This window comes from Lichenostomus cassidix, chromosome 4, assembly GCF_008360975.1.
Source record: "Lichenostomus cassidix isolate B80296 chromosome 4, HeHo_3.0, whole genome shotgun sequence".
Classification (NCBI taxonomy): domain Eukaryota; kingdom Metazoa; phylum Chordata; class Aves; order Passeriformes; family Meliphagidae; genus Lichenostomus; species Lichenostomus cassidix.
The window spans coordinates 21,698,409-21,707,321 of record NC_139484.1 but is presented as its reverse complement, the minus strand read 5'-3'; the positions used below and the strand labels follow the sequence as shown (position 1 = coordinate 21,707,321).

Sequence of the window (8,913 nt, the reverse complement as noted above, 5' to 3'; positions counted from 1 at the left end):
TATCTTGAGGAGTAATTGGGAATATTTTTTGTGGTCAGTTTTTTGTTGATTTAAAAACATGTTCGTTCTTCTTGGCTTTGGCTTTTTTAATGAAATGCTTCTGCTGTGACTTCCTGTAGCTTCATACTATCCAGTCCCACTTCTGACACACCCCAGTGCTGATGAGAGTTTGAGAAGTCACCAGGACAGTATCCAGAAAGGGGAGTTTAGATGGGAGAGTCTCCATGAACAAAACCTGAAGAGACTAAGTACTAAGTACACCCTGAAGAGGAAGAAATCATTTTCACTTGACACGTCTTTTTTTGGACTGTTCTCCAAACTACCAAAGGTTCATTTTTTTTTTTTTTTACCTGAGCAGAATAGGTAATAGAAAAGTTTAAATATATGTGTTACTTAAATCTTTATTTGGTAAAGGATTATTTTATACAGTTCAGCTCAGTGGATATGGGTCTATTTTCCACAGATCCTGCCAAGACACTTTCCATTCTGGGGCTTCCTGCTTATTTCTTCCAGCTGCTTCTCTTTCTTATCCCTTCTGTTGTTATTCTCCTCCTGTCTCCTTGTTTTCACTACTGATGGAGGAGAGGCTTGGTTAGACTTTGAAATCATAATATAAATGTTCTTGGCAATTGTTTCTTTCTATACTCTTTATAATTATTCTCCAGCGATTCCAATTGTATTTTCCAGTTGGAGATCATCTCAGAAAACTGTGTAGCTCAGCCAGAATGTTAAAGGTGCAAATAATCTTTTGAGAGGGTTCATAAGGAACATGTTTGACATTGAGACACAGCAGGAGTAACACAGTCGCCAAAAAGGTTTTGGCTGTGTTGGTGAGTGATGCAAGAAAGAAAACTTATTCAGCTCTACATCTCCTGCCTGGACCTTAACCTATGCCACAATGTCTGTCTGCAGCACAAAGCCTCCTGCCAAACTCACCCTGACAGTTCACCATCAGCAATAATGGGATTTATGGGACTTGTTGGAGCAACCTGCTCCAATGGGGTGGTACTAGGGAAATGTATGAAATAGGAGTGTTCATGTGCCTGTGTGCATCATTTTACTCCTCTGCTGAATTGATGACAGATAGTTAAAAAAACCAAACCACACTAAACCGAATCAAAACAAATCCCCCAAACCCCCCAAACAAACAAAAAGCCCCAAAACAATCAAGCAAACAAACCCCAGCCCCATTATTTGTTATTTTATGTCTGCAGAAGTCATTTGACTACCTGTTAGTCCAACGGAAATAGTGCTAGTCCTGTTATAAGGGAATTGGTCCTCCTTCCTTCAAAAATAACCACTGGCATACAGGAAGCGAAGTGCTGTCTTCTCAGTGTGAAAGTATTTGCAGAACGAAGTCCTTTGTTTGTTTGTTTGTTTGCCTCTGTGTGTGTGTTTGTTTTTTCTACTTTTGGAACGTATTAGAAAGCATCCTGCTCTTGTTATTCGTTTTGAATAGTCTATTTTCTGTAGAAAGTAATATCCACATGGTAAACTCCTATTCATCAAAACTGTGCCAAATATGTGCCATTTTAAAGCTAAATATATGTTATTTTATTTTACTTTAAAGGGAGCCAAAATACATACCAAGAACATAGCGCTGGATGGTATTGGTCCTATTTTCAAGTGAGTATTTACTGTGTGAGGCACTTCTGTGCAGCAAGCTGAGTTGGTAAGGGGCTGCTTTATGAGTGCAGAGCAGAAAGCAGTATTTCTTCCTGCTCTTACTGTGAATTTACCTTTTAATTGCAAAACATGTTTATTTTTTTGCTACTCTTGAGGAAGCATATGAAGTATGACTGACCTTATCTACTTCACATAGTTGTTCCTGGCTCCCTAGCACTCCCTTTTCACTTGCATTTTAGGAGTGCTTCTCCAGGAGTCATAAAGAAGGGGGCATTCAGTTTGAGGAAAATAAAATATTAGCACTCAGAACCTTCTCTGTCAACTCTAATATCATCCTGTAGGTGACTGGCTGATGTACAAGGGCGTATTTTCGGTGTCATTTTTATTCCCTCTCAATGGGTACTAATAAGTCTTTCCTCTTGTCATATTCTGGTAATATTTTCTTCCTTGACTTGGTCAGGATGAGAAAAATTTCCTACACAGGCTCTTCCATTCCTTTAAAATACACTAAAGCAAGACTGAACATCAGACAACATTAAATGAAATAGGAAGACTTCTGGAGTTACAGGACCACATGGTAAATAGCTTCCTTTTTCATTATTTTGCTTTGTAAAATGTTAAAATGTTCTCTTTTTCTCTTTGTAAGGATTGCATTTTACATGTCTGACTCAAATTTTCCTTTTCTAAAAACAGTCAAAAACATTACAGAGCAACTGTGTTAGCAAATGCTAGAACTAAATAAACTGATTGTTACAGCATGGGCAAATTAAGGATGTGTTATGGTGTTTATAAAGTGAAAAAGAAGAGTTTCATGAAGAATTAAGAGCAATCCAAAACAGCAATAATTTCTCTTTGATCACTTGGAAAAAAATTCTACATTGAGTAAAAATTTACTGACTTGGAAGAATCCCGTAATTGAAACTAGGAATAACTTAAAAATTTCACATCCTGGTTGAGCAGTGGAAATGAGACTTGCTTGCAAATACAGCATGGTTCTATAAAAGAAGTCAAGTCACTTTAGCTAATAATTTCTTTATTTAGAATATGAGTTTGATCTCCTTGAAAACAGCCTGAAAAATCATCCTAGTTTTTCTGAACTAGGATGATTTTTTCAGCTGGGAAAATTAATTTACCAACCTTTTCTCAATAATGTAGAATTTGGGAGGTTTGGTTTTGAAAAGTCATTGACCTTTGTTGTCAAACTTCTAATTATTAAACTTTTGATTTGCTTCTAACTAATAAATGTATGTTGTTGTTTCTTTACTGAAGCATTTTCCAGCAGAAAGTAAAAAAAAGCTGCTTTCAAGCATCAGCTGCATTAGCAACTTCTTCAGTGGGAGAAGAAGTTCACCTCTCTTATTAGGATTTCTGGTGCCACTGTGTGAAAAGTAACTGGTGGAGTCTATAGAAATCAATTCCAGTGTAGAGACATTCTTTTGCTGGGGAAAAATACTACATCTGAGACCAAGCAGGACACAGAACTCCTTCATGCTGAAGACCTTCTTAATGAGGACATAAAAATAAAAGTGAAAATCCAGCAGGTCACAAAATTTTAGAGCACTTTAAAAAAACATATGTATCAATTTGCATATGATAGGGTGAATCGGTATGCAATATACATGGTGAATTCAAAGATCAAAACTCTTATGAAACAGTGAATTGATAGGGAAAATGTACAATTCCTAGGGCAACTATAAGTCAGTGAGTTTCTTTCTTAGGTCTTTTTCTTTATAGCAATATAAGCCATATAAGGGAAAAATCTTTTTTCTGACAGTCATCCTTCTGTGAAAATTCACCAATTATTTCAGAATCTGGGGTCAGAAAGATTAAATGACACCTCTAATTTTTCTCAGTGGGTACAGCCCTACCTCAGTCCCTGAAAGTGGCCTAAGCCTCTTGTGCAGCACAGACACAAATACTGAGCAATGCAGGCAACAAAGAGTTTCTTTCTTCCTGCAAGCACAGCCGACAACTGACGCACGAAAATTGTTAAGGGATATTATTTTCACAGAGTTTTCTTCCCCACTGCCACACAGGCACACCAGCAGCTGGTTCAGCATCCAGCCCACCTGGAGGTGTGAGGCAATGGGAACTCTCCAAAATAGATGTGCTGCTCAGGGATGAGTGTCTCTCCTCTGCCAGCGGATGCCCTTTAGGAGTTTCCAACTGTCCATCCCCTGCTGTTCATGTTCATCCTGCCAAAACAAGATGCTTAAGCATCTGGCAGAAGGAAGTCAATCGATTATCATTCCTGAGATTAAAAATGACCCGACAGGTTACCAGTTATCCACCCTCCTGCTGGTTAGTTTGAAGGCATAAGCCTGTTGCATACGAATAACTGATGCTTCAGCTTTGAGGATAACTTGGGTACAGAGGGAAATTTGGAGAAGAGTTGAAGTGCTGCTGCTGCATGGATTCTGCCTGTTTTCTCTCAGCAGAAAGAGTAGGGTAGTTGGAAGGTTTCTATTCTGTTTTCCTTCATCCTTTCTAAAACAAATGCAAAAACTAGTGTTGTGAATAGATGCTGCTCTGGGACATATAATCTGGCTCTATTCAGCTACTAAAAGGAGTTGCCTATTCCAATAGTTTTCAGTATTTTAGTTATTATATTTTCTATTATTTGATGTTTCCTATTTTTTATTACTAACTACAATTTTCTATTATTATATTTCTGTTATTTTCTAAAAATTCTTTTGCTGTGATCTTGACCAAGTAAATAATCAAGGCCGTATCAAGGACTGAACCCTGTTCTGCATTATCACCAGCCAGCTGCAGCCCACAGCTGTCTGTCCAGCTGTGCTCAGGGAGCAGCAGCCCCCACACCTCTGCCTTGCCTGGACCAGGAGCTGGAGGCCATCTCTTTCCATTCCCCCTAAATCCAAACCTTACTGGCCTCTTTATGGTAAATGTGGTGCCTTGTGCCACCAATTAATGCAGCCAGGGCATGTTTCCTGTGAAATTTACAGTTCTGATATTTATTTGTACCAGCTTGCTCCACATGCCTCTTTGGAGGGAAGAAACTGTGTTTAGTGGAATGACAATATGTCACTCCAGATCTGCAAAAGGCAGTGTAAGGTCAGCGAAGAGAAGACTTCACCTTCCAATAGTCAGTTTCCATGTATAAATTGGCACTTGATGCTCATCAAAGAACAAGAAATATTGGATATGCTCTAAATGTCCGTTGTATTTTTGAGCCAGCTACCTGATGGAAGTCATCACTTATATGTAAATGAACTGTCAATGGCTTGTCTCTGTTGGCAGTCGCTGGACTGTGAAGGGTATGTCTTAATAAGAACCAAAGCTCTTCACAGACTTTGATTTACTGGAAATAAAATAGAAAAGTCCTCTGAGACTACAAAGGACACTTGTTTCAGATAAAATGTCAAGACAGTAGCAATATATTTGGGGCTTTTATTATAGTGAAACTGCAAATTAGAATGGAGTGCTGAGAAAGTTCCTATGACCCAGCTGAGTTCAAAAACACAGTTTCAGACTGATCCTTGAAACATTTACACTCAAATTAAGTTCATGAGCATTCAAAAAGTGAAAGAAAAGATGTGCAAGGTCAACGTTCAGGTTTGCTAGAACTCTAGAGCTTCCCAGACTTTACATTCTCTCTGACAAGGAGGAATTTGCAATGCAGCCCTGATTTAAATCAGCTAAAGAAAACGCAAATCATGCATTATGTTTCACTGCATTAGATAACAGTCTGCTTTACAGTCCATTCCTTTGTGATGGCTTTTCTCTTTGATTATTGAAATTTAAAAAAAGAAGAGAGGTTAATTATGTGAAATGTTAAATTTTGGGAAAGAAACAATCAAAAGGAAGCAGAAGCAGGATTAGACTCAGACATGTCTTTCTCTTGTTTTAAAGAAGGCAGATCATACAGCATTTCTGGTATAGATTTGGAGTTTTCAGAACACCCAGTTTATCCAAAAAATATTTTTACTCAAACTGATATTTTAATATTATCATTGTCAGTTTTTTAACTATCCAGAATCTTTTGGAAGCTTTATAGATTTTTCTTTTTTTAATATTAGTAGGGTAAACCTTATGCCTTTTATCATTGTCTGTGTAACCTGAGTTCAGTATTTTTGCCCAAGAGAATTTGCATGCCCAATATAAATATTATACATGAGAGCTTGGGCACTTAAATTAGAACCTTGGTTGCCTGTATAGCTAATGGAGAATCCAGAAGGCAACTCAGTGAAGCATCAATCTGAAGCACCAGAGTGCTCTGAATCATTTTACATGTGATTTATCACAGCTTTCCAGGAATCATCCTGCACTCCTTGTGATCACCTCCTTATCCTTCTGCACAGAGATCAAATGGAGACACATGGTGGAGCACCCTACCAGCATTCCTTCCCAATTCCCTTCCTTGGTATTGGGAACTCTGGCTTTGGAAGAACAACATTAGTGTTTAATTTTCCGAGAATTCATGTACTCATGGTTTCACATACCTGAAACAACATCTCTGGGAGGTGTGGACAGTCTGGGAACTTACGTGACACCTTGCAGCAGGTAATTAAAAAGAAAAATCAACTTTGTTAGCTGTCAGGTTTTTTCACAGCGTGGGTTTGTGGTGTTTGGGGGAGAGTAACCTGTCTGTGATGAGGGTCTCAGAACAGAGGTTTGTGTGGTACTCTCAGTCGCTGAGTGCCAGGTTTGAAGTGGAAGGTCAAGGTGGGAAGCAGACAGAAGACTTAATAATTCTGGCTGATTTCAATGAAGTAATCCATTTGCCATTGCTGTCCAAATATAAAAGCAGAAACTGTTTAAGAGGATCACGCTGAGTCTGCAAGCAATCTGAAATCTTATCTCTAAGATGTACAAAGGACCCCTTCCCATTCAATAGGCTGCTAACCCTGGAAGCTGAACAGTAGTGATGCAGTGTCCTTTTGAGAGCATAGAAATCTAGATTCAGCTCAAGGCTTGTGTACCTAGGTAGTCTATTAAATGATCGTGGTCTCTGGTTTTAGTTCCACTGTAAAATTAATGTAAGCCCTAAGGTTAAATGATACACATTGTCAGCATGATGACTGCATTAGTTGTAGCTGTTCCAAAAATAAAATTTATTTGATAGTAACTGAATTTCTACATAGTCCAACAGATGAGTCATCAGATGATGTCCACAGAGATCAATTTTATTTATACTTTCAGAAGATTAATATTCACTGTTTTCTAAATCTAAGGGTATACATAACACCAGACTGAATTAAATCTAAGAAATGTAAATGGATAATCAGAATGTCTTTTGGGGCTTCCTGCTGATTCAATATTTGATACTCTGATCTCAGACACAGTGTACCATGTTCTTTTTTATCCTGTCATATGTCTGGTAAATACCATTACAATTACAAAATTAACAGACGCAATCCCATACAAGTATAACTTGATGCAAGTTATAGTATAATGTTTACAGACTTCTCAAGAAGGCTTTGTACCCCATCTATCCCTGCATGCACTCCTTCAAATATTTGACATGTCACTGCTGTCAGAGAGTACAAAGGAGGAAAAAACCTACATGCAATATTAGAAAATCGAGGTTAAAAAGCACAAAAAAATCAGATTTGGATCATCAGCTTTAACGGAACAAAGGACAATATTCCTACCTATGTCTTTGTTGTTTTGAAGTATGTGAATCAAACATTACCTGTCGTCACGGAAGTCATGAAAAAGGCTGTTTTCTCCCCTTCCCTGACATTACAAGCAGTGCAGAATCGTAGTAGTTCCACTGCCTGAGGTATTATCTGGAACATCTATTTTGCATTCAAGTTAGTGCTATATTTAGAGCCTATTTTTATTCTGCCTAGAGTAAACAGTACACTAGACCTTAGTGTACCCTCTAACTCCAGACATGGGCACAGAAGATGTAGGCTAAAAATAGTTATTACTCTAGAAGCAATGATTTGTTTGAAAGCCGTCACCTGAATTCCCAAGCAGTAGTGAATGATTAGGACTCTCTTGTCTTCACTGCTGGAGAGAAACCTCCTCAGCAGATCCTCTTTTGCAAATTTAAAATTTCTACAAAAATAGTAGTAGAAAAAGCTAGAAAAATTTCAGCACGCCATTAACTCCTGCAGGAGGACAAAGTACTCTTTGTGAATTCCTCCCAGCAACAGTCACTTTTCCATGCTCTATATTCTCCATTGGGAATAAGGTAATTATCAGTAGGAGTAACAGTGAGGAAGAAAAATAAAATTGCTTATTATTGGACCAATTGGGCCTGGAGGAATGAAGGCCAATTTGTTTTTTGCTTGTCTGAGTTTGATTTTTAGTCAGTCTGGATGTGTTTTTTGTTTAGCAGAGAACTTCAGTGAGGAGTATGTTGTTTTATGACTGAGGCCAATAGAAAGTCATTGGCATAATAAAACTGCAGATTTTACAATTTCAACGCAGCTGCTCTGTGACTTTTAAGCAACTGTGAAATTGCATTGTTTAAACTGTGTTTGTAGGGACTGATGCCTGGATCCATCTTTTTTTCCTCTTTTTTTTTTTTTTCTGGAGAAGTCAACAGAATCAACAACATGTACTGCAGTCTAACCATTTCAGTGAGTGTTCACAAACCTCCATTCAGAAATAACCACCTGGTCACTCCTTGCTCCACTCATGTACGAAAATGAGCATGATGTTACCAATATCATCAATTAATATGCTAATACTCATTCACTGGTGAAAATACATTCATTTAATGACAAAAACACTTGTTTGGATACACACCAATTACATGCTGACTGGCATTTCAAATTTTTTTGCAACTGTTTTCTGACTTCTTAAACTACAGCAGTTGGTAATATTAGGACATATTTTTACACTGCATTGTATCAAGAGTATATATAAGAAGCATTTGTAACAATTTTTGCTTCTCATTGGCCAAGTTCTTTACAGTGAGAGGTGAATTCTGGATCTATGCCTTCCCACCCTGAGCCTCTGATCCCACAAGCATCCACAAATGTGACAATTTATACAAGTGATATCAAAGTGGGTTTGTGTGCTTGCCAGAATGGTGACAAGGTATAGCTAGTCTGCAGTCAGGGTTACCATTGAGTTACAGGGTAGGAGCTAATTATTGTGATGATTGACTGTCGCTGTTGAGCCGCTGGCAGAGAGAAGAATCCAGTTCTCAGTGGCAAGAAGGAAAAGGCCTTTATTGTTTTGATTTCATCATATATATAGAGTTTTCAAAAGTCACCCAGATTGGTCAGTCAAAAACCTCCCCCTAGGCCTGATTGGCCAGGTCTGCACCGTCCAAGTCTTGGGACACTGTTTTTAATAACAACCAAA

At 38.1% G+C, this 8,913-nt stretch overlaps 1 long non-coding RNA gene across 1 annotated transcript; it reads right to left on the bottom strand.

Moving 5' to 3' along the window:
- Nucleotides 1-3,552: 3,552 nt before the first annotated feature.
- LOC146438013 (uncharacterized) lies at nucleotides 3,553-7,375 on the bottom strand. Its single transcript, XR_014851637.1, has 3 exons — nucleotides 7,283-7,375; nucleotides 6,090-6,377; nucleotides 3,553-3,821 (listed from the first exon to the last, which is right to left on the bottom strand). It is a non-coding gene; the product is annotated as an uncharacterized LOC146438013 (long non-coding RNA).
- Nucleotides 7,376-8,913: the final 1,538 nt, after the last annotated feature.